Here is a 25,754-nt window from a genome sequence, read left to right on the forward strand (position 1 = left end):
GCTCCCTCCTCTGAAAACAACCCCCGAGGCAGCCCGCTGGTGCTCATCTGCTGGCCTGTGCGAGGGACACCCAGGAAGTCCGGAGAAGACAGGCAGGGGGAGGTGAGGGCTGGCCGGCCCTGGGCTCTTGTGTTCACCCCTGGCTGCTCAGGCTTCCTGGTGGCCTGTGCTGGGCAGGGCGCACTGCTGGCCGGCTCTGCAGGAAGTCACGAGGCAGAGCAGTGGGGCAGGGAGTCGGGGAGCCCCTTGCCATTTGCCAGTCACTCACAGAGAGTGCGTTTGTTCCTAAAGGAGCTGTTGAACCGTCGCCCAAATAAATTAGGAAGACCCTGGCCTCATGCTCTCAGGTCTGGGGTTTGGAGGAGAAATCACAGGCCACTCTTGCTTGACAGTGGTGCAGTGAAATGGGCTTCAAAAAAGTACCCGTGCTAGGCCTCCCCCCACACCACCTCCGAGCATCTGATTTCATTGTGCTGGGGAGGGCCAGGCGTCTGTGCTTTGTGAAGCCCCCAGGTGGTTCTTCTGGGCTGAGCTGTATGTGGGCATTAGCCTTCCTCCCCAGCACACGTGGCGGCACGTCAGTGCAACCTGGAGAACTAGGAAAAGAGTTACGGAGTGGCCAGGCTGGTGCCGTGTGTGTTTTTTCTCTTCATCCTCCGAGGAAGGGGCTGTGTTGTCCCCATTTTATAGATGCAAACACTGAGGTTGCAGGGGTGAAGTGACCTACCCAAAAGGCCTAAGGCTGATAGGGCCGGAGTCGGGTCACCTGTGACTCCAGATTGCTGAGCCCGGACCTGACCGCCCCTTCCCCCACTGCGCCCACCTGGACAACTGAGGTCACGTCCCCTGGAGCCAACACGACGGGCTACGTGGAGAAACTGGTCAGCCTTGCCTCTCCGAAAAAGAGTCAGGTTAGGAAATTCAGTATTTACATCATTGCTGGGCCTCTCCGAGGGCCTTACGGTTTAGGAGGGAGGACATCGAGAAGTACACAGAACCAGGTTTTTCTGTTCCTGCCTGAACACTTGCTGGCGCCAAGGAGATTGGCATCTCTCGGGGCTGAGGTGATCAGATACTGCCGGATGCACTGTGGCCTGGAGACTGAAGGCCTTAACGTATGACCCCTCGGGGGCCCGGAGCACCCTGGTTTGATTAGAGATCACGTTTCTCCAGCCTGGTCTGCAAACACCGCCTGTGCTTTATCATTTCCCACATCCCGAGTTCTGCTGCTACTGCCCGAGGGTCTCCTTCCACTTCTCTTTTACGCATTACTCAAGTTCCACCTATAAAAACATAATGATGATCATCATTATTGTTGTCATTTATTGCACAAACAGCGTTGTAGCGCCAAAGAATGGAAATTGACGAGAAAACGGAATCAATTACTGCCCCTCCATGGATCGTTTCCAGATATCTGATGTGTTCTGACTTAAATTTTAATTTATGAGTTATATATACATGGTGTAGGGAATACTTTGTAAGCTGTTTCTTTTATCTGACATTATAAACATTCTCCATTTTCTTGAAGTACCTTACTAATTATCATCTTTGCACAATGTTTGCTGGTCCATCAGGCTGATAGCACATACCTTAAAATCACTCCTTTGTTGTTGGAGAATCAAGGGTTCTAGCAGTTTGCCAGTATACGCAAGAGTGCTGTGGGCATCTTTGTGTACAGAACTCTTCTCTTCTTGGAAATTCCTTTGGATAAATTCTCAGCGGCAGGATTATTGAATCCAAGGGCACATTTTGATGACTCTTGACCTGTTTTGCCAAATTGCTTTCAAATGGCGTGTTCCAGGCTACACTGCCACCGTCAACATGTGAATTTGCCAATTTCACCACAACCTCATCAACACCGGGTATTATTAGCTTAAAAAAATTATAATTCAATAGGTGCAAAACAGTCTCTTGTTCAGTTTATCCTTAGTGAGGCCAATTTTTTTTTCTTTTTTTCTTTTCATTTGCTTGTTTACCAACTCTCTTTGGGAGTGCTGTTTTTGGCCGTTGCTCTAGTCAAGTTAGTTCCTTTCCATGTGGAAGCCTTCACGTTGGGCCAGTTGCAGTGCAGCCTTTACTGAAAATGAGCACGCCTGAAAATTGAGCCTTTGTGTGAAATGCTGATGAGCCCACCGGTTCCTGGGTTTGAAGGGTGGGGTTGAAACACCCAACTCCTGGCATGGTGGAGTTCTGTGGGAAGTCACTGAACTTGCCATCGTAGGTTTTAATTGCTTAAAACATGTCCTACCAGATTTGTCTTATGTGCAGGGTAGGATTTTTCTTAAGAAAGCTCTCAGACACAAGTCTTTCAACTATTTTGGGGCTTTCTAGTTATAAAATGAAGAAAAGCCCCTGTGCAGCCCTCTTCGGGCTCTCTTCATTTGTTGTGCCTTTTGCATTTCTAGATGGTTCTCGCTGACTTTCTCTCACTGTTTCACCTCACCACATCCTGTGGAGTTGGGAGGCTTCCCTAGCCGAGTCTGCCTGACATCCTCCCCTCTCTTCAGCGGGAAGGACGAGACTAGGGAAGAACGGGGCGGGACCCTAACTAAGGGAGAGTGGTGTGTAAATGTTCGGATTTGTAGGAGCACGCCATTCAACTAAATGGGACCAATCATATGGGAATTGGGGTTTCAATTTAGAGTTGTAAGGTTTGAAGAAACCTCAGAAGCCGTCTCTCCCAATCCCTGTTTGGAGCAGCACTCCCCTCTAGACCAGTTCTGATGCTGGCAAGGCTGTTGCTTGCACCCCTCTCGTGCTGGGGAGGGACTACGTCTTCTTGTTATGAATTTTTCCTCTTACAGAATGAGGACCCTTTAAAGAAAGCATTTCTGATTGAAATGGGGAGGGGAAAACACAAAGGTCTCTGTTTCACATTCTACTCCACCCAGGACAGATCCGAATCTGGGCTCTGTCTTGGATAAGTCTGTGTTGGGCAAGCACTGTGAGACTCAGTTTACCCATCTGTCACTTGAGGACAACATACCTACCTTTCAGGATTAGTGATTCTGTGAAGAGTCCACCCCATGTCTGGCACAGATGGGGCTGTGGATGAGAGGCCATTATGAGTGGCTGCTCTAGGGATGGTTTTTCTATGATCCTAGAGTTCCCTTCCTTTGCCTGCGCTGTTTCTCCAATGGAGAGTTGACCTGTGTCACTTGAGAGCATTTATACTCGTAAGTAGCTCTGCTGTCCTTTTTCTGCCTCGGCAGAATTCACATAACTGCACAGATAGGTCAAGTATGAGGCAGACTGAGGCTTATGCATGAGACCCTCCAGAATCTTCTCAGAGCTGTAATTTCTTGACAACAGCGCTTATTTCTCTTCCTTTGTGTCCCGCCTCTCTCCTTCCTGATGCCAGTGGACCTGAAGTTCTCCTTCCTGCCTCGAGGGCTTCTGGAGTGGCAGGCACCTGTTCCCTAACTTGCTCAGCAGTCCCTGAGTCAAGGCTGCTCATCCAGCCCCCTCCCAGCTCTGCAACGTTGGGGAGAGACCTTCCCACTTTGAGGAAGTGGAGGGAGTTGCTCTCCCTCTGCCTGGGCCTGGACTCTCCATTTGACTTCCCTTTAGCTCCTTTGTCCAGGCTTTGATGGTGAGGACTCGTAGCCCTATGTTTGGAATCTTCCCAAGGCAGTGGAGGTCATCGACCCCTAGGTCACGGAGTGGGGCTCTTGCGCTGTAGAGCGTCTGCCCAGTGCCCCAGCCTCTCACTGCCTGCCTGTGAGACTCAGGATCCATCTGCGCCTCCCTTCCCCTGCCCCAGACCTGCTGCGTGAGCTTAGAAGAATGCCGTGGTTTCTTGGGGCTCTGTTTTCTTCATTAGTGAAATAAGAAGATTGAATTGTTTGAAGCTTTTGTGCTTTTGTAAAGCTCTCAACGCCGTTTGGCAGGTGAAATCTTATGTGCAGGCTGTACCCATGCAGCTGGTTAAAGGAGAGCTGCTTTGTTTGAAGTGGGGTTGTGGTCTCCGCTCTGCTCCCACTTCAACTCCATGGAGCCCCCAGGAGTGGCCTCAGAGGAGACGCCCTTGAACCCCTAGGAATTTGTGCTTGCAGGTGGAAAGGGTAGCACTAGATGTTTTTTATTATATAGGCGTGTCACCTGGTTATAATGATGCTGCCATCCCCTTGGTGAGCATAATGTGCCAAGCACTCTGCATAGATTATATTTTGGTCCCTCAGACACCTTGGTAGGTTTGTGTCCATACTCCATATCACACACAAGGCTGCCACTCCAGGAGGCGCCCCTACCTGTCTCAGGTTATACAGGAAGCTTCGGTCCTAGCTCAGGTGGCTCAGCTCCACAGTCTCCCTGCCCAAACTCAGCTTTACTGCCTCCTTGTGACCTGTGACCTTCAACGTTGCATCCCAGCATCCTGCTCTGCCCTGGAGGTAGGTTCTTTGAATTGCTTCCTGCTTACCACCTCTCATGGCTTCAGTATTTAGCCTTTTAGATGCTCCCAGCTCAGGGATGTGGGCTAATAGGCCAAAGGCACCTGTGCTTTCTAGAACACACTATTACTTAACAAATTGTCTCCTGTGACATAATTTGTTCTGTCATTTCCCTCAATAAAGTTTATCCCTTCCTGTTTGTCCTCATCACTTTTGTTTGCAAAAATACTAAGCTCCTGTCTGTTCCCCTTTCCCTCAACCTCAACACTCCCATCTGTTTCTCAGAATGGAGGCTTCAGACAAGCCCAAGCCCACATCTGCTTCTGAAGCAAGGCAGACAAGATTTTCAGAGCAACTCCTGATAACCTGCAGCTTAGGTTACCAGCTGCCACCTTTCACACCTGTTCCACAGCCTCGATGGCTTCTTATCACAGTGGATTAAGTCTCAAAGCCACAGCAGTGCATGCAGCGCCTTCCATCCACTGCTTGCTGCTGCTGGTAATAAGAAGGTGATGTGGGGGCATTATGGTTATGGAATGCTCCCCCACCTTTCATCACCGGGCCTTGTTATGGGCTGAATTGTGTTCTTCAAAAAGACATGTCCAAGTCCTAACCCCTGGACCCATGAATGATTTGGAAATAGGGTCTTTGAAGATGTGATTAGTTAAGATGAGGCCAAACTGGAAGAGAGTGGGCCCTGATGCAATATGATGGGTGTGGGTGTCCTTATGAGAAGAGGATATTGGGACACAAGCGGACAAGCAGTGGGAGAGAGAAGATGACCATATGACAGTGGCAGAGGATGCCACGCGTGGCTGGCAGGTCCCCACCAGAGCCCTGCGCCCTTTGAAAAAAGCATGCCCTGCCGACACGTGATATCGGACTTCTAGTCTCCAGAACTGAGAGGTAAATTTCTGCTGCTGAAGAAGTACTTTTCCTGCAGCCGCAGGGAACTGGAAGGACAGGCTATGATGAGAGTCTGCTGCTTAGCCAGTATCCCATGAGCAGATGCCGTCTCGTTTGCTAATGTCGAGGTGTGTCTCTTGCACGATGCCTTCCTGCCTCCTCTCGCTTCTTTCAAGCTGTTGATCACGAATCACCTCCAACAGAAAGCTCCCTGTGAGGGACTTAGTTATCCGTCTTCATCAGCACAATGAGTACTCATGTGGAGTGCATCATTTAACCTGCTCTACATCATCACCTTGCACTTACTGCCTACCTCCTCCAGGTGTGATTTCCTTGTTTAACCAAGTATGTCCATCCATCCATCCACTAACTCATCCAGCCATCAACCATCCAGTCATCCAACAGAACTTTTACCAAGCTCTTGTCCTGTATCGTGTGCTGGGAAAAGTCTGTGTCTCAAGAACCCGAGACTCCTACACACATTGAAACAACCCCAGGTGTTGGCCTGGTGCTTTACAGTTCTTGTTCATTGATCAGGCTTCAGAATCCTTGTTGCACTGTGCTCTGAGGACTCAGTTGCCACCTAGGAATGGTCTGTTTGCTTTTCTGGTTCTTGAGTCTCAGTCATGGTGGCACAAGCCTGAGCATCTGTCCTATGAACCTCCACGGTGCAGGTTGAATTCCCTGGAAGGCTGAGATGCAGATTAGTGAGCGGGACATTTGTCAGGGAGTGCCTTTGACATCAACACCAGTGAAATGGAGGAAGCGGAGAGCAGCGTGGGGCAGAGGGAGACATTAAGCTGGGACACAGACCTAGCAAAGGGCTCAGCCAACGCGTCCGAGCCTGGAGTGAGCAAGACCCTTCAGAGTTATCCTGAATTGGGGTGTGGTTTGATGGTTCACTGTGTGTGGACTCTCCTGGAAGAATATTTGACCTTGAATGAGGCAATTTCGTTGTGCTTAGGCAGTGCCCAAAGAGGGCTGACAGCTGAGGACCCTCAAGCAGCACTTTTAGCAGCTGCTTCAGTTGATGACTGGATGGATAAATGTCTGTTCATCGTTTTACCCCCAGCCCCCAGTATGTGATGGACGTTCAGTATTGATGGAGCGGGACAACTTGCGCTTTATGGAAGCAGCATGGGTAGTTCGTGCAGCGAGTCTTTACTATTTTGGCAATGATCTGCTGAGCTCCAATTACATGCCAGGCGCCATACCTGCACTTACGGAATTTATAATTTAATGGGTTCTGGGTGGGGGTTCAGCAGAGGCTTCCTGGAAGAGCTGGCCTTCATTCTGGGGGTGTGACTTCCCGGATTGCAGGGTTTCCTCAGTTCCCTGGGAGATGCCCACTGCGATGAAGCATGAGTAGGTAAGGGGTATGTGTTCTCAGGGAGGGGACTGCGTCACAGCCGCCCCGCTGCTGCACCTGTCCGCCGTGGGAAATTCCTCGTCTGACTTACCTTCAGTGACGTTTGAATTCCCAGTGGCCTGGAACTTCCCCAGGGGTCCCATTGGCACAGTGACTTTACACATCATTTGAATAATTGGAGAGTGGAGGGACCACTCTTCTGAGCTAAGTGGAAATAAATTTTTTCTCTTCTGTGAGTCACCAAAAACCACAGCCGGGCTTCTAACCGCTTAGCCCCCACTTTTTTTTTTCCTTTATGCAAATGAACTGTCATCACAACTCAGGAAGTGGAGACTCTGAGCCTTGAGGGAGAGATGGATCAATGGATTGTGGGTCTGAGAGCAACTTCAGATTGCCGGGTCCTACCCTCTTCCCTCAAGAGGCCCCAAGTGGGGAAGGGACCCACCCAGGAAAGAGAGGCACAGGGCTTGCAATTCGGTCTGCAAAACCACTGCCACCACCATCCACCATTTCCTCTCCTGGGGATGCATCAGAAAGTTGCTGCACGGCCCTGTCATGTGGCGGGTTGTTTGTATCTGCACATGCCACCCAGATGACCCGAGAGGCTTTTACCGAAAGCTTTGGCTTTGATTCTGGGTGACGAGCACCTAGCGTGCCGGCAGGAAGGGAGGTTTGGGGGTTGGAGAAATGAAAGCTATTTACCTTTGGGGTTGATTTAATAATTTGACACCCCTGCAGTGGGCGGGATGGTGGGCGGATGTTTGCAAGGGAAAGTTGAATGCATGTGTAGGTAGAAAAAGGAAAGTTGAAGGTAGAAGACAGGGAGGCTGACTGCACCCATGCTTCAGGGAAAATCGCTTGCCGAGGTTGACCCTGCAGAGGCCGTCTTCCGCCCCCGGCCCCTGCCATACCTGACATTTCAGTTGGGAGATTCACGTGGCACTTTACAGTTTACAGAGCGTTTTCACGTTTATCGTTCTCACAGTGAGATGGTGCCTCCAAATCGGGCTCACCCCCGCACACCCAGCTATGTGGGGAGCCTGGCTTAAAACCCAGATGTCTCTCACTGAGAATCCTTCCTCGTGTGGCCTGGGGCAGGGGCTCTAACTCTCCCCCGGGAACACGGCATTTAGGAGCACGTGCCTCTCTCCTCTGCTGTGGTCTTTCCCTGCAGTTCCGTGCTTTGGCTTCTTGAATTCTGAAATGGGGATAGTAAGAATCCTTGGTCCCCCACACCTCCAGCTCGCAGCACCTATTAGCGTGCACAGCTGTGAGTTAGGATCCCACTGCACTGGCTTCCTAGGCCGCTGTGAGGGCAATGCTGAGGTTTCGGGGCACCTGGGCATGGCCTCTGTGAGCTTCCACTTCTGGGTCTCTGATCCCTCTGTTCCTTCCACCCTTTGAAAGCAGGAGGACAGTTGCACCCTAGGACTGAGAGCTTCCCAGGCAGTGCACGGGTTCCTGCCCCAGGCAGCTTCACCAGTCACTGGATCTCTGTTATTCATTCTGGTATTTTTAAAAGAGCTCTTTAAATAGACAAGTCGTTCTCAAAATGTAAAATCCAGAAGTGGAACGGTTTTCACTGTGGCCTCTTTCCACCCTGGGCTCCTGTTTCTCCTCTCCAAGGACAGCTGTGTCATCACTTTCTCGGGTCTTGTCCTGGAGAGTCTGTACATTACCGAAGATCCAGGTGCATGTCCACGAGTCCGTGCACAAGCCAGTGTTGCACCAACCGTGCACGGGGCTGGGTGCGGCTGTTTCCCAGGGCAGCATGTCAGACCGCGCACTGGGAGGCTTAAACCAGCAGATGTTTACTGTCTCCCAGCTCTGGAGCCTGGGTGTCAGCAGGGTCATGCTGCCTCTGAAGGCTGCAGGAAAGGAGCCAGTCCATGCCTCTCCCCCGGCTGTCACTGGTGGCGGGCGGTCCTTTGCATTCCTTGCAGCAGCTCCATGGCTTATGGCCACAGAAGTGAATCTCTTCCTCTGACACGCGGGTGCGTTCCCTCTCCTGGTTTGGGTCTCCTTGTCCCGTCTTATGACGTATTGGAGTCGTATTGGAGTAAAGGCACACCCTACCCCAGTGTGACCTCATTTAACTATCTACAATGGCCCTGTTCCCAAATAAGGTCACATTCGTAGGTCCTGGGACTGAAGACTAGACCCAGGTCAGCCCATTGCAGTCCAGTGCTGTGGGAGGAAGTGGGTCACAGCCCAGCTCACCCACGCTCCAGCTTGAACCCAACCAAGAACCTTCTTCAAGCCACAGTTTCCTCCAGTGTGAAAGGTGGACAGCAGTAGAATTTACTGTTAGGGTTGATGGAAGGATTAAATGAGTGGAGATACATTTCCAGCTCTTAGAACCAACTGGTGCAGAGCCAAGGCTCAGCAAAGCCGGCTTGGCTGCAGTCTGTCCTTCTGTCCTGCCTCTCCACTGGTCCCCACTGCCCCCAGCTTGGTGGCAGGGCTGGGAGCTAGTACCCGCCCCAGGCACGCCGAGCTGCTCTGGGTTGTCTTTGTAGTAGCCGTCCATTTTCCCTTTCTAGTTTTTCTTTTTGCGTGTGTGGATGTGTGTCGTGGTTCAAAATCAATTTCAGTTTCATCCTTTGTAGTTTTCTATGCAATTAATCATAATGGTTGTAAATAAGGTGACATCGGTTTTGTGAGAAAGGTTTTTATTTGAGGCCCACATGGATTGCTGCCACTCAGCTCCCCAGGCACATTCTCCCACCCCTGCTCCTTAGCTCTTGATAGGACTTCCAACTGGCAACAAAAATAAAAAGAACTGCAAGGATGACACAAAGGACGCCTGTATACCCAGACTCTCCAATGGTTGACATCTTGTCCCATTTGCTTTTCCTTTGTGTGCTCACTTTCTACTCCACAACCCTCTCTCCTTCCCTCCCTTTCACCCTCCCACATACACACACATTCATGTGCTGTCTTTCTTGCGTTCTCACACACACTCTTTCATACACACACACTTTCTCAACATACACATATTTTTTCTCTCCCAACACATTCACACACATAATCTGTTGCACACACAAACTCACATATGCACACACACTCTGTCACACACATATACTTTTTCTCACACACACTGTTGTACACACACTGTCTCACATGCATGCTTTTACACACACACCCCTCCGTTTCAATTTTTTCCTGAGCCATTTAAGAGTTAGTTGTAGACATCATGACCCTTGATCCCTAAATGCCCAGTGCATGTTTTGTGAGAACAGGGGAATTATCTTACATAATCACAATTATCAAACTCAGAAAACTTAGCATTTAGCATTGCAATAATTCTGTTGTCTGATCTGCAGGCTATCCACAGTTTCATCAGTTGTTCCAATAATGTTCTTTGGACTGCTTTTTCTCAGTTCCAAATCACTTTTGCATTTTGTGGTCATCTCTTTTGACCTGGGGCATTCCATTAGCTTTTCTGGACCTTGAGTTTTAAAGCCTACAGGCCAGTTGTTTTATAGAATATGTTTCAGTTCGGGTTGGCGCCTTCGTTTCGTGAATGCTTGCTTTCCTACGTCCCCTGTAATCCTCAGGGGTCTCATGGGGCTGGTGGGTCACGCCCACATCTTGTAGATGAGGAAACTGATGCACAAAGAAATCAAGGACTTGACCCAGAAAGTGGCAGATTCAGATCCAGGGCCACTTGTCCAGAGTCCAACTCTGTTTTCTGGCACCTATCTGCAGTAGTAACGATGACTGCAGGTAGACAGTTAGAGGGTGACAGCATTTATCAAGCACTCACTGAGCCAGACATTGCACCAAGTGCTTTACATATACTGCAGCATGACCATTCCCCTGCAGTCCTCAACTTACAGATGAGGATCAGAGAGGTTAAGTGCATGGCTAAGGTGACACAGCCACTCAGTAGAGGGGACTAGCTCTGACCTGGCAGCCTGTTCTGGTCACTGGACTTCATGGAATCTGGGGCAGGCGTGGGAGTCTTCCACCTGCTTGCTGACCCTCTGGGAGAAGTACAGCAGTATGTGTGCTCCACTTCCAGTGGGGGGATGTTGGGGGAGGCAAATACATCTTGAGGCTGGGGTGTGGGGCAAATGGTCCTGCCCCTGCCATCCACAGCCCCTGTGGGTGCCACGGACCCTCCTCCTTGGTCCTTGGCAGCGAAACATTGGTGCTTTGATGATTTCCAGCGCAGACATACACGTGTGACCGTTCATTTTACAGCCGGCTCACTCTCTTCTTCAGACCCTTGCCCTGGGGTGGCTGGCCTGGCCGCCACCAGTGCATCTGTTGACCCCGTGGCCCGCACACTGTCCAGTGGGTGCCCAAGACCGGCTGTCGGGCTGAAGGGGCTGTCCTCGCAGCAGAGCACGCTGCCTGTCACACTCGGTGCCTGTTGGACCTTCAGGCTAAGATTGGGCTCCCAGTGGGTGGTCTGCTGCTCCCTGGGCAGGTGGCCTGGCCTCCGTACCTTATCTTCTTGTCAGCTAAAGGAAGGTGCTATGCATGGCCCTGCCTTCCAGGCTGCGGAGAGGGGTCGATCAGATGGGACTCGTGATACACTTGGAGTTCAGCTGGCCTGGGACTGCGTGGCAGAGGGCTCCGTGGCCACCTGGCCTCCTCTCTGTCCTCTGAGGGCCCTGTGGCCTTGGGCCTAGCTGCCACGGCTCTCAGCCGCGTAGGACATCAAGGCCTGGTGTTGGGCCACAGCATCGTCCTTTCCAGTCCTGAAAGACCTCGGGGAGGAATGGGCAGCATCCTTACCACACTGTGGCCCCCTCGGCCAGAATCAGGCACAGGGCAGGAGCAGGGGAAGGTCCTTGCCAGGGACTGTTCTGTTTTTGTAGAATTGTTGTAGCAAAGTACCACAAACTGGGTGGCTAAACCCACATGGAAGTAAACTGTCTCTCGGTTCTGGGGACTAGAAGTCCCAAACCGAAGTGTCAGTAGGGCTGCGTTCCCCCTGAAGCCTCTAGGGGAGGAGTCTTCCTCGCCTCTTCCAGCTTCTGGCATGTGCCACTGTCCTTGGCTTGTGGCTGCATCCCTGTGCCCTCTGCCTCTGCCTTCACCAGGTCTTCTCCTCTCTGTGCCTGGGCCATGTCCCGATTCCCTCTTCTTATATGAATTTAAAGCCCACCCTAATCCAGTATGACCTCATCTTAACTGGTTCCATCTGCAAAGACCTGATTTCCAAATAAGGTCATATTGTGAGGTTCTGGGGTGACACTACTTGAGCGGGACAGTCTTCAGCCCAGTACAGGGATAGCAGGTCAGGTGGCTGCTGGAAACCAGCAGGAAGGCCTGGGAGTGGCAGCTGCCTTCCGACTCAGGCCCAGCGCGAGCCCACGCGGCATGGTGGGCTTCCCACTTTTGGTGGGTGGCCGGATTCCTACGTAGGTGCCCAGTGCTGTGACCAAGCGCGTCCTGCTGGGATTCCCTTCCCCCAGACGTGTCTCGTGGCTGCAAAGAGACCATTCTGCCAGCAAGGCTGTGACCTTTCCTCCTGGAGCAGGCCCGCCCTCTGACCCCCACTGCTTTGACCCTATCACGTTGGCAGCGTGAGAAACTTAGAAATTTTAGTTCCTTAATTTCCGTGGAACATGGCGCTGCGTGTGTGGTTTAAAAACATTAATTAAAAACATTAATCAGTTTGGCAGCCTCGGAAAGCGGTGTCTATTCTGCAGGAGCTGGTGCCCTGTGTTACTGCCACCCGTTACATGGAGGTTGGGGGTGGGGGACTTCGTGAGCCATCAGTTCAGCTGCTCATCAATTGTCTGGTGTCAGGCAACGTCCTTAACCTCAGTGAACCCCACCTTCACTTTCCTCATCTGTAAAAAGGGGGTGGCAGTTGCACCGTTCTCCTGATCTTCCAGGGTCTCGGGAGGCTCGTCAGCGCCGTCCTGCACAGGTGCATAAAGGGCAGCTGCTAGGATTTGTGCTTATGTTTCTCCAGCACCTGGTTGTTTATAGATGCCTTCACACACATACTATCTCATTGTGTCCTCACGGCACACATGGGAGGGAGGTAGCATGATAATAACCTCGTTTCACAGATGGGTAAACTGAGAAGTGAGGGTCACAGCCAGGGCTGGAGCTGAGGAACTCTGGCCCCAACCCCAGGGTTCTTGCTCTGACCTCACTGACATCATTCGTTGCTCACCCCGTGGAGTGGGCACTGATGCTGAATAGGTCACTTTGATGAGACAGGAAGAGGGACAATTCATGTTCTCCTTATGGGAAGGGGACTTGAGAAGTGGAGGCCCGAGCATTTGCTGAAGTGGTGTTAATGATTGCTGACATTGCCAAGTGCCTGTGATACACCAGGCCAAGTGCTAAGCTCTGCAAAAATTCTCCCTTAACACTGAAAACAAACCTTTAAGATGAGAAACTGGGCTCAGAGAGGTTAAGTCGGTTGCTCTGGCTCCTAAAAAGACTTTTGAAGAGTAGTGCTGGGGTACCAACCCAGGCAGCTGACATAAGGCCGTGCCAGCCAGGAAGATGTGCTGCTGCCCTTTTGGGAAGCAAAGGGAGTGATTTTGGCAATAAGGCAGCAAATGCTCTTACAAGGAAATGCCTGGGAAGTGTGGAGCCTTTATATGGCAGGAGTGGGGGTGGGGATGAAGGGGGGGATTGGAGAGGGGCGGGGGTCTGCTGAGTGGGGGCCTTTTTGGGTGCATTGTTAGTTAAGGCCTTTCTTAGAGGGTTATTCTAGCCTGCATGACTGGGAGCCACTCTGAAAGCTGGGTTAATTAGTCCCACACCTAGTGGGGGAGACAGGCACGCTCTCAGGCTTGGAGAGCTGCTGTTTGTCCATCCCCAATGCTTACGCATCTGTGGGATGAATGTGACTGCCAGATGGCCTCAGAGAGGAACTGCTCTTGGCTCTTGGCTATGGGGCAAGGATCTTTGCCCAGCTACTCCCGGGGTTGAGGGCACATTCCCCTTTAGAACCTCAGTGTTCTCTGTTCTGAGTTTGTGCTCACCAGGCCTCATCTTGTCTCTGCTTTGGCTGCCAAGATCCTCTTGGGGGGTGGGGCTGGAGAAGGGAACTGATACCCTTTCTTATGGGTGAATATGTCACACCAAGACTGTCACTGATCTTTGAGTGTCTGGGGAAGGTCAGGCCCTGGACTGTGCTTTGGGGTAGCCTCAGAAGGTTCTCCTCCCACCGCTTCCTCCCACCCGTCTGATCAGACCAGGGGTGGCTCCTTTAACTCATTCCCCATGCTGCCCCACCCCTTGGGCCCCTCTTATGTTGCCAACTTGAAAATCAGTTGGGATAAGAATCTCTGATGAGGCTGACATTTTTTGTTCCTTAGTAACGTATGATGTCCACTGATTACGTTACTAGATGACCGTGTTGAAATCAGATTACACTTAGAGTTAATCTGATGCAGCTTCCATGGCTCACATCATCTCAACCGTCTACAGAATGGGCTGGATGGCCAGGGACAGGCCATTCTCAGAATGTAGCTCTTGGGCGTGTTTCTCATTCCCCTCTCCCTGGAATTCCTGCTACCAGATGTATGACGAGGCTCTGGCGGGGAAGGGGAGCGTGATGGATGGGTGGGGGCTCGGGAGGCAGGAGGGCCCAACCGTCACTTCTGGCCTGGCTGCCTGCGCAAATCTTGAAATACGGGGAAAGCACAACATATTTCAAAGGGGCAAATGGTTTTATAGATATAAAGTGCTAGCACAGTGCTTGGCGTGGAATAGTTGCTTAAATACTTTTCTGATGAGACTTGTTTAGCATATGGTAATATGCAGTACTTACTTTTTAAATGAATGAGACATCTCATTTCCAAATTCACTCAGTTTAAGCATTGATACTAATAATTCTCTATCCTTCTCTTGTTTATTTCTAGAATCCTGTTTTACCTTGGATTTAAGTACTGTAGATCCAAAAAATGTGTATCCATTCTGCATATCACAGGGATTTCAGAACTGTTCTTTCCTGAACTGTGGCTGGACTTTCTTAGGATTTGGAGGATTAAGGTAAGGGTCAGCTTTTGGAGCAGATGATCTCTTGCAGCACAACTTGGGTTGTGATTCTTCTATTCTCATTGTGGCTTCCCGTCCTGCTCTGAGCTGCTCGGGAAGCTGCTTTCCCTGTCCGCACCCCTGCACCCCAGACTGGACCAGCATTTGGTGCGCCTGGATGTCGAGCTTAGGAAGCTCTGTCTCCTTGCCTGGTTGAGGAAGAGTCACCTCTGTTAGGTGACTCGCCCCCTCCTTCCAGGTGGGCAGCGTTCAGGCTGTCTTCCTAAGGCATGCGAAGACTGCATTAGGAAGAGGAGAAGGTGGGATGGGGTTTAAACACGATCAGGACACACCTGCTTGCCCGCTCGCTACCCGCTCTGCGCTCCCTTCTTAGCTCCCTCCCTGATTGCATGGTCCTACCTCGCTAAGTCTGCAGTGGGGTGGGATGACAGTAAGAGAGAGGGGGACCCAGGGCTTCAGGCAGACCTAGGGTTTCCTGGTTGTTCTCCTTGCCTCACTTTGGATGGATCTCTCATCTTCTCTAAGCCTCGTTTCCTGATCTGTAGAGCCAGGGATGCCCTTGGTGCCTGCCTCACGAGGATGAGTGTGAGATGGAGGAGATGAGGAGCACAGCGTGCTGCCCAGCACGGAGCGGGTATTCCAGGCAGAAGAGGTAGTTGTTTTTTTTTTTTCTTTCTTAAATTCTTTAATTGCCCCATTTAGAGTTCCTCCTGTGCACTGGTCTGTTTCCATGTCTTTGGTCTGCTTTTCTATCTGCTCCCACCTCCCACCCAGCCCGCCTGGGAAGCTGGTAATTTGTAAGATCCCCTCTTCTGCTTGTGACCCCCCTGCCGGGATGCACAGCCCCCTGGCCCCAAGCAGTTTATTATCCCTCCACTGGACTGAAGCGGGCACTTGAAGGCTTTCCCCTGTGATCCCACGGCCAGGCCATGGGCTCCAGTTTTCCCTGCTGGTGAGCTGAGCACGGGCTTCTCTCCATCCCGCACCTGTATGGGACCCCGCAAACCCATGCAGTCGCTCACATTGTGGACGTTGAAAGGATGAATGAGTGAATAACTGAAAGGGAGAGAGTGAAGAGGAAAAGAAAAAGAGGAAAAAAGGTTTTAAAGTTTCAGAGGAAAAACTAAGGCAAATTGCATTTCAAAAAAATGTTGAAATGAATAAATAGCATGATGAAAAGGCCGCTAGCCTGATTCCTACCAAGAGCTGCAAAAGCAGGTAGAGGTAGGTAGATGGGAGAGACGGTGCAGACTCATTAGGCAGGTGAGAACTGAGAGGGGGTAGAAAATTGTGCTAAAGTGGGTACTGCACATGTCATCATTTCCCCTGTACCTTAAGATTTTCATAGTGCACATATATTCTTGGTGACTTGTGGTGTTCAGGATGCAGAGCTGGGGACCCGAGGCTCTGCTTTCCCCAGGTGAAGGTGAGAGCACGCTGGTACTCCCAGGTATAGGGGGTCTGAGGAGGGGCCATGTCTACTGGGGGAGGCTTCTTGAGAGGGTGCTGCCTCCCGTGACTCTTTGGAAAGGGTGCTGCCTCTCGTGACTCTGAAAGTCATGTGTGATTCAGGTTTCGGGCAGTGTGGCTGCTGGGGGCTGAGCTGATGACCTATCAAGACCTTGCCTTTGAATCCTTCAGCCAGGCACCCTGGGGCATTTGCATTTCCTCTCCACTTTCATTTCATTCCGTGTCCCCCTCCTGGTGTGGAAACTCCTCTGCCCTGATAGAGGGGATGGGACCGTCCTGGAGAGCTGGTGCCTCTTCCGGCCCCCAAGACCCCACCTTGAGTTTTGTGTTGGGAGCCCGTGCTCCCCAGCCGGGCAGTCAGCCATTGGAGTGGCCGCTGCTTCTGTTAATCACGGGTCTCTGTCACTCCTGGAGAGGGTGTTGGCTCGTGTGGGAGGGTGCTGTTTCTGTGGGGTAGGAAAGCACAGATGGAACTTTCCTGGCTGGGTAGAGCAGCAGCCGGTGGGCAGAGCGTCTCTATGCAGGCTGCGTAAGTGAGCCGTGCCTGGGCTCTGCGAGCGGAGGTGAGTTTCTTTTTTTTTTTATTGGGAAATTGTCACACACATACATTCTATACATGGTGTACAATCAATGACTCACAATATCATCACGTAGTTGTGTGTTCATCACCATGATCGTTTTTTAGAACATTTGCATCATTCCAGAAAAAGAAATAAAAAGAAAAACTCGTACATACCATATACCTTACCCCTCCCTTTTGTTGACCACTATTACTTCCATCTACCCAATTTATTTTACCTAGTCCTCCCTATTATTAGTTATTTATTTTTTATCCGTATTTTTTACTCTTCTTTCTATACCTTGGATATAAGGAGCATCAGACATAAGGTTTTCACAATCGCAGTCACATTCTAAATGTTATATCTTTATACAGTTGTCTTCAAGAATTTAGGCTACTGGAACACAGCTCAACATTTTCAGGTACTTCCCCCTAGCCACTCTAATATACCATAAAGTAAAAAAGGATATCTATATAATACATAAGAATAACCTCCAGGATGAACTTTCAACTCTGTTTGAAATCTCTCAGTCACTGAAACTTTGTCTCATTTCTCTCCTCCCCTCTTGGTCAAGAAGGCTTGCTCAATCTATTGATGCCAGGTCCTGACAAATCCCGGGCTCTGTGTCCCACATTACCAGGGAGATTCACACCCCTGGGAGTCCTTTCCCACGTAGGTGGGAGAGCAGTGAGTTTACCTGCTGAGTTGGCTTAGAGAGAGAGGCTGCATCTGAGCAACAAAAGATGTTCTTTGGGGGGTGACTCTTAGACGTAATTTTAAGTAGGCTTAGCCTTTCCTTTGCAAGAATAAACTTCATAAGGATGAACCCTAAGATTGAGGGCTCAGCCTATTGATTTGGTTGTCCCTACTGCTTGCAAGAGATCAGAAGTTCACTGCCCAAATTGCTCTGGATTTATCGGGGCATCACACTAACCTGGACAAACCAACAAAATCCAAGGCGAGTCTTGGCAGTTCTGGTGCGAGGGACAGGAGAGGAGCTTTGCTGGGATTCAGCTGCCGGAGGCTGGCAGTCAGAGCAGGGCTGGGGGCTGGGACCCCGAGGCCCATGGTGCTGAGCATGTGCCCAAGCCCTGAGAGAGGTCAGGCCGCTGCGCTTCTCCCTAAGGCTCTCCTGTCCGCATGGGACCCTGCCCACCTCCATTCCACATCTGTGCCAGCACTCCTGGGCTTTTTACCAACAGGGTGGTGTCTGCTCCTTTCCCATCCAGCAGCCTTGATTCTGCCCTCCTGCAGCAGAGTCGGGTGACAGGCATGGAGTCGGACACCTGGACCCTACCCCGAGCTCCGGTCCCTGCTTGCTGTGTAGTCCAGGGCTTTGTAGCTCCACATATGTCCCTGCCCTTGGCTGCAAAGGGGGACACGGACCCACTTGGGTGGCCACAATTAGAGGACCTGGCCTGAGGAAATAGCCAGTCACTGTGAGTGAGCTGCTGTTAATTGCTTCTCCTCCCGGTTCCTATCTGTCCAGCGACTCGCCATCTTGGGGTCCCCCTTGCTCTCCCTTGGCCACTCCATGGACGTGCGGCTACCTGCCGGTAGCACCTCTTGGCTCCCTGCCTGATCCCCCCAAGCCCCGGCCTCCCCCAAGAGGATGCCAGAGGACTTGCGCCTGCCTGTCTGTGGACACAGCCCCCGCTGGTCTTCAGCCATAGGTTCATGTGTAAAAGCTGCTTCCTGGACTGAGCATCCAACATGCTGAAAGCACTCCTGGCCCCCCTAGAACTGTGCACTTGAAAACATATGTATTTTCAAAAGCATTGGCCTATTTTTCTACTACCCTGTCTCTCTCTTGTGGTTTCGTATTGAGGTTTTTGGTGCATTGCATTTGACCTAGAGTTTATTTTTAGTAGTGAAGTCAGAGTTCAATTATTGTCAAAACATGAGGGTAAATGCAGAGGAGGGTTTACGCCTAAGGAAAATGTGTCTGATTTTGTTTCTTCTGATAGCATCTGTCCCTCGGGATGGCAGTCGCAGAGTGAGGCACGGAGCTTCCCTCCCCTGCGCTGGACCCACGCACATGCCGGGAGTGGGCCCCGGAACAAGCCCCCAAAACAAAAGCATTTCCGAGTCACCTGCATCCCAGCTAACCCAGCAGCTGGCAACTCAGATGAATGCCTGGCACAGTTATCATGAGGGACGATTATAAGTAACAGCTGCTGTTAGAAGAAAGGCCAGACTTTGGAATACTCAGTCCTCACGGTCCCCCCAGCATGTTTCACTGTGCCCCCAGAAGCAGCATCTGATGTTCTTGAACACGAGTTCTTCTTGTTGGGTTGAAAAGGTTTTGAGGGCAGGGTCTGGCTCTGTTCTCTCTCTCTGGCCCCTGATTTGGCCCCGTGACGGGCGCATCAGACCTGCCCGGGGAATGTTGGCTTGGATTGACTGAGTTTCAGGACACCGAGGTCAGATTGGAGAGTCAGAGGTGAGGCAAGAAAGTTCTCCTCCCGCGAGGGCTACTGATCTGCTTTGGGAAACAAAGCACTGTCATGTGCTTAGGACTGTAAAATCTGTGAAGTTCGTTCTTTTCCTGCCCGCTTTCCTGTGTTCTGTGAGTATTTACTGAGAGCCTATGGCCTGCCAGTGTGCGGGGTTCCCGGAACACAGGAGGGAAAAGTTCTGGAGGAATTCCCTGGGAGGGAGACCCACTGTCCATTCCCCCGCTTCAAGGGAAGACCCAGAGGGAGTGCATTGCCTGCGGCCTCCCATGGGCGCCGTGAAGCTTCTAGAGCAGGGCTCCAGGCGCCGCCCTGCCCTCTCATGCTCCTGCTGCTCCTCCCTTGTCTCTTTCCCTCTCTTCCTTTCTCCTCTCCTCGCTTTTTCTCTGTCCATCTCCCTTTCCCCATCTCCCAGCTCTGCTGCTTCTTAAGGTGAAGCTCTTCCTGTTGGCAGGGACTTCAGGGCAGGGGTGTGACATGCGGGGCGGTGAGCCTGGTGCTTATGTTCTGCCCAGGTTGGTGGTCTGTCTCCCCTGCCCCGTGTGGAAGCAATGCCGTCCCTCCCTGCACTCACTGCCTTTCCTACTGTGAACCAGGAACCGAGCCATGAGGAGACAACAAGTGGATAAGCCCTCTCTGCTTTAAAGGTTCTGTGGCATGCTAGGGAGACACTGCATGTTGGGACAGCTGTGTCACCCGGCTGATAAGTGCATGGCTGGAGCAGTACCTTGGCCCCGGAGCTCCCCTGCAGGTGCCGAAGCCTGGGTGAAGTCACCCTAGGAGCCACTCGTGCCCTTTTCTGGCTGTGTCCTGTTATAGGGCTTAGCTGGCTGTCACCCATCATCTTTTCCTTGTTCGCCATTGATTTGGTACTTATGATACGCTCCAGTTCATGGCATCAAGCACCTGGAACTGGAAGCAGCTCCGCATTCCTGACCCCTTGCACCACTTCCCCTTTCAGCTACACTTGCTCTCCTCCAGGAGATGGGTCATGTTTTCAACATTTGTTCATTCCATCAGTCAAGCAAGCAAGGAAGCCATCCGTTGTTCTTGGCCTCCTGAACAGTGCTAGGCACTGGGAATTCTAATGTGAGTCAGGGTCTCTCCGCAGTGATGACGGGGGTGGTGGTGATGATGGAAATAGTTCTGCGGCACCAGCGATGCCCACTGCAATGATAATCCGAGCTCACACTGTTCCAGGCGCTTTGTATGAATCATCTCATTACTTTTCACAGCTATGCTGTGGGGAGATGGGATACTGGGTTGTGTCAAATAACTTGCCTAAGATGGGCTCTTTCCACAGAACGTGTCCTAGTGCGGTGCGCTTTTGCATAATTTCCATTTTTTAAAAAATGCTGATGTTTAGAAACTTTTAGTAACGAGAGGGCCAGGAGGCTGTGGGCCCTCTTGTTACCACGGCAAACTTGCTACTGCAGAGCCCCTCTCCTGTGTGCGAAGCCCGCTTCTCTCCGGGGTCGTCGCCACCTGGAGCCTGTTCTGGCAGGTGCAGTGTGGGGGTGCCCACCGCAGGACGCACGTGCTCCTGAGAACCTTTCTCCCCCTGTGAAGGTGAAAATGTAGAAAGAGGGAATTGGCCTCCAGGACTCATTTGGACATTTTCATGGTGCTGCAGAGCAGAGGCCTGCGGCGTTCTGGCACCCTGGCATCCTGGCTTCAGGCCTGCGGATGGCAGATGGACAGACCTGGGGCATGTTGGGTTAGGAAAGTGTCTCATAAAAATAGAAAGAAACAAAAAATGGAAAACCAGTCTTAGGTGCTTTCCTCCCTGAGCTTACTGTTCTTCTCGGAAGTATCGAGACAGAGGCTCTGCCCTGTGCCTGCTGGAGTGGGGGGGGACCTGACAAGTGACTGGTGGGAGGTGGGGAGGGGGGTGCTGGGGAGCTGGGGTGGGGGGTGAGGGGTGGGGAGTTGAGTGGAGCGGGGAGTGAGCACTGCTGCACAAGGAGCCCAGACTCAGCTTTGCCACTTGCCAGCCTTATGCTTGGGTGGGAGACCCGTGGCCCTCCCCTCCTGAGCTTGGTGTCCTCCAGCAGAGTGGGGTTTCCTGAGATTGTTGTCGGGCACACCTCCAGACATTGAGAGGGCTGCCCCCGGGAGCTGAGGGGGTCCTTCATTGTCCCTTTGCCTTGGTTTGGGACCTGATTGTCCTCGGCGGTAACTGCAAGCCAAGGAGGGGGTACTCGCCCAGTCCTTCCCTGACAAAATAGTTCACATTCACACCTGTCCGTTTTCCAGGCAGAGTTAGTATTTCAGAGTTTATTGGGAGCAGCATAAAGGTAGTTCATCATGGGAAGCAGAGATTGAAGGAAACGTTCCAGGTGTCTCACTAGTTTACTTGCACCCCCCACGCACTCCTACCCCTCCCCCCGTACACACTTTGTTCTAATAAACCTTCCTTTTAGAATCATTATAGATTTACAGAAATGTTGCAAGATATTTGAGAGTTCCCATATACCCAGTTCCTCCTTAGTATGAACATTTTCATTAGTATTGTACATTTCTTACAATTAATGGACTAATATTCTGTGGTTAGTTACTGAAGTTCATACTTTTATCAGATTTCGTTTGTTTTTCCCTAACGTCCTTCCTGTCCCAGGATCCCTCAAGGAGTTCACATTACATTTAGTCTGCAGGTCTCCTTAGCATCTCTTGGCTGGGACAGTTTCTCAGATTTTCCTTGTCTTTGATGACCTTGGCAATTTCGAGAAGTACACCAGGTTTCTAGTAGACAGTCTGTTAGGATTTCTCTGCTGTTTTTCTTACAGTCAGACTGGGGCCAAGGGACATGGGGACCCCAGGGGTAAAGTGCCACTGAACAGCAGTCATGATGGGTCTGAACCCACTTAGCAGACACTCAGAAATGCGTCCTGTCCAGAGCAGGTCCCGCAGCCCTCCAGGCCTTGGCACTTGTCCCTTCTGGGCCCGGAGTGCCTCCCGGTCTCCTTGCCTTGCTGGCTTCCTGCTCATTCTCCAGCTCCCTCTTCCTTCCTTCTGGAAGTCTTCCCTGTCGCCCTGGAAGTCTTCCCTGTCGCCCCGTCCCCCGCTCGCCCACCTCGCTCCCGTCTGTTCTAGGCGAAGCATGCGCTCACACTGGAAGCATGCGCTCACACTTGTGTCTCCGACGCTCATCCCCTCCCACACCCCACACGTGTTTAACGGGGTCCTGGTCCCTTTTCACCCACTTTGTCCTAGAGGTGAGAGCCGGGGAAGGGGATGGGTGGAGAGGTCAGAAAGTCCACCCGGCGCAGAGCAGTGGCCCAGCTCCCCCAGCTTCTACCTCCAGAAACATACCCCACTTTTCTTTTTTTAATCTCTGCATATTTGTCTGTCACTTCCAATTAGACTCTAAACTCTTGAGGGGAAACCGTGAAGTCCTTCTGTTTCTGTCCACAAATATTTACGGAGCCTTTCCGTGTACTGGACGTTTGTCCGTGGCCCCTGCCTCCCCCGCACACTCTGCTTGTGATTGAAGGACTCGGCCTGGGACCTGGACCTACCCCCGGTGTCTTTGCAGGCCAGGCCATCTCACGCGCCGTTGTCTGCGGGGGCTGCAGGAAATGGAGATAAGTGGTGTGGGCCGGTGGGAAGGATGGGGGGACGTTGAGGGGACAGATGGACACCCGGCCGTGACCCACTGGCCAGCGGCTGGGCCCACTGTCCGCTCCGGTGGTCCAGGGCTGGGCTGACATATAGTTTGTAAATTCCGGTCCTCGCCGCTGTGTGTGCCCAGGGACAGTGGCCGCCGATGGCTGCCCCGAGAAACCGCAGGCCCCGTGTGGCCGGCCCTGACTGTTGAAAGGGATCCGGAAGCGGAGGAAGGAGGAGGGCCTCGGCGCTTCCCATTTGCTTCCTCCTCCCCTTCCTCCCCCCCCACGCGTCGCCATGGCAACACAGCTGCTGGTGGCCGCGCTTCCAGTTTGCAGGGTTTTTGCTTTTGCTTTGGTTTTCCCCCACCCTCCCAGAGCCAGCTTCCTCGTGCCCCTCTTGGAGATGCCAGGCCCAGCCGGGGTCCTCCCGCTTCTCAACTCTGGCGGTGCCGCCACACCTGGCCGTCCTGACGGCTGCACTTGCTTTAGGTGGCAGTAAGTCTCTGATGCCTCTGTGCCCTCCCTCTGCTCCTGGCTCAGTACCTGCCGGGACCCTCCTTGTGTGAAAAGCCAAAGCCGCGTGTGCTTCCTCTCCTCTCACTGAGGCCTGATTAATGCCTAGTGATCAGGCATCTTTCCTACCCTCGTCCCCTTCCCTGGAGGGACCGCTAGGGCGCAGGGTCCCACGGCGCCCACCCCCCACAGTCCCACCCCACAGCCCCTCCCCCCGGAAGTCATGTGTCCCCACCCACGGGCTGTGGCATCACCCGCTTGTGCGCCCTGCGCGCAGCCACAGCCGCCAGGGGGCTTCACCAGCAGCCCCCGTTTCCACAGCCCACGGCGCGTGGAGGTGATACTTTGGATTTTCCACAATGAAAAATGGCCCCAGGGTGGGTGGGGCTGCCCCGTGTCTGCAGGGGCGTGTGCCCGTACCCGGTGGAAACAGCCTTGTCAAAATACACCGGGGCGGTGCTGACAAGGGGAAGTGAGGTGGTGGGCCCAGGGAGAAGGCGGGGGCCAGGTGCTTCTTGGGGGCTTCCTCGGCCTCCAGCTCTGCTCTTTGGAGGCCCCCAGAAGGTTGAGTTGGACACACTCCATGGTCCCTGCCAGACCCCAGAACCACGGGCTACCAGCTCATTTGGAGCTCCTCATGGAGCCTGAAGGGCTTTTCCACAGAGTAAAACCAGTTTTCCTTCTGTGATTCTCCTCCTTTGCGCCCCATCATGGTGTTGGCTGTCTGAACTCAGCTGCCCGAGCAGGCTCTCCCACACTCCTTTTGCTCAGCTTCCCCGAGCAGGCTCCCCCACACTCCTTTTGTTGCCCTAATACGCTGCCTTCCACTTTCCTCTCTCCACTCCATTTCAGTGTGCTCTGAAGTGAAGTGTGCAGAGTTGTTGGGGTGTAAGAAGAAAATGCTACAGCCCCTATTGTTTATCTCGCCTTCACACAATGCCTTCTTTTCTGTCTGCTTTGTAACGTTAGCCGCTGTGCAGGTGGATGAATTATAAACCACTGTTTATACAGATACAGAGGGCTGTGCTCAAGGGTCAGTGATGAGGATACGCTCAAGAGCCAAAATAACCAGGCCACTGGTTGGAGGTGTGGAGGCCCCATGGCCTGGAGTCTGTTCTATAATAGAATCCCCCGCACTTTGGGGAATTACACACTTAAAGCCTAGCATTGTCCATAGATTGTGGACTTTGGTTCCAGCCAAACCTGGTTTTTATCCTGACTTTAAGGCTCACCAGCTGGGTGCCTCAGGCAAGTTAATTAGCCTCTCTGAACCTCACTTTTCCTCACCTGTGACTTAGGGGTAACGTGGTTTGGAAGGGAAAGTGAGGTGACGGATGCTCAGTAGTCGAGCTGTTTTCCCCTCTGGCCCAGCTCTCTCCCCTCCCTGGCCCCGAGCCCTTGCAGTCACTGTAAACATCATTATCCCTGCAGCTTTCCAGGGATGCCAGGCTTTCTCAGGCCTTCGTCCTTCCCACCTGTGTCCACTGCAGTCAGCACCACCCACGCCATTGTTCGGGCATTAAACGCTTATAATACCATTTCACTTCTTACCCTGGGGTTTTCTCACCCCAGGCTTGGATTGCCAAGCACATCTGTGGAATCCAGAGTCTGTATACAATAGGTGATCAATATCTACAGATCTATCGGATGTATGGGGTGGGAGAGAAGGGGACTGTGGCCCTGGTGTCAGCGTGTCCCCGCCTTTCTCCACCTTCATTGATTCAAAGGAGGCGGGAAGTAAAAGAAGCCAGTTCTCCATGCCTCCCATCGTCCTCTCTGCCCGCCTTGCTGCCCACCCAGGGCATAGACTGCCCAAGCAAGGTCTTTAGAAATGGGAGAGACAGTGGGAGTGAAGTCACATAAACCGCATGGCAGTCCCGTCTCTGCCCCTTGCTGGCAGCAAGATGGTGAGCAAAATCTTCGGTTGTTGCTCTGCAAAATGATGCAGACAATGGGCCGTGACTCCAGGTGGCTGCGTGAGTGAGGTGATCGGATTATCTCTGACCTGGTGAGATAATGGATCCCCTTAGCACATGCCAAGAGGGAGGACCTAGGCCAGCAAATAGCCTTGCTTTCCGGATCCGCTGGGAACTGGGCTTCCGGATACCTGGTTCTCACACTCCCTAGCTGTTGCCGTGCTAAGTGGTGGCCAAGCTTTCTGTATTGACATTTTTTGCTGTCTGCCAAGACCTTGCTCCAAATTGTTGTGAAATTGATATAAAATAACATGAAAGGAGCTTTTGTAAAACACAGCGGGGCACTTTGGAAGACTAACTGCTACATTTGCATCGTTTTAGACTTTTAAGGCCCTGTGATTGACGTCTGGAGCTGGGGGTCTTGAACCTGTGGCTGGGTGGGGCTTGGTATAGGTTCAGGCTCGCCATTCCCATTCCCAAACAGCAAACTGATACGGCATCTGACAGATAGGCTGCTTTTCAGGCTGCTCCCGATAACCTGGAGCCAGGGTGCTGTTTACCTTGTGTCTTCTGCCCATG

At 52.1% G+C, this 25,754-nt stretch overlaps 1 long non-coding RNA gene across 9 annotated transcripts in view; it reads left to right on the forward strand.

The window, feature by feature from the left end:
• The window catches only part of LOC143689047 (uncharacterized), a 213,150-nt gene that overhangs the window by 139,494 nt on the left and 47,902 nt on the right, over window positions 1–25,754 (forward strand). For 8 of the 9 annotated variants that reach the window (XR_013178497.1, XR_013178496.1, XR_013178498.1 and 5 more), the window contains 2 exons: window positions 14,517–14,646; window positions 15,198–15,304. This is a non-coding gene — a long non-coding RNA (uncharacterized LOC143689047). Of the gene's footprint in view, window positions 1–14,516; window positions 14,647–15,177; window positions 15,305–25,754 lie in introns of all 9 variants that reach the window. The other variant, XR_013178501.1, reaches the window with a different exon arrangement.

This window comes from Tamandua tetradactyla, chromosome 6 (genome assembly GCF_023851605.1).
Source record: "Tamandua tetradactyla isolate mTamTet1 chromosome 6, mTamTet1.pri, whole genome shotgun sequence".
NCBI lineage: Eukaryota > Metazoa > Chordata > Mammalia > Pilosa > Myrmecophagidae > Tamandua > Tamandua tetradactyla.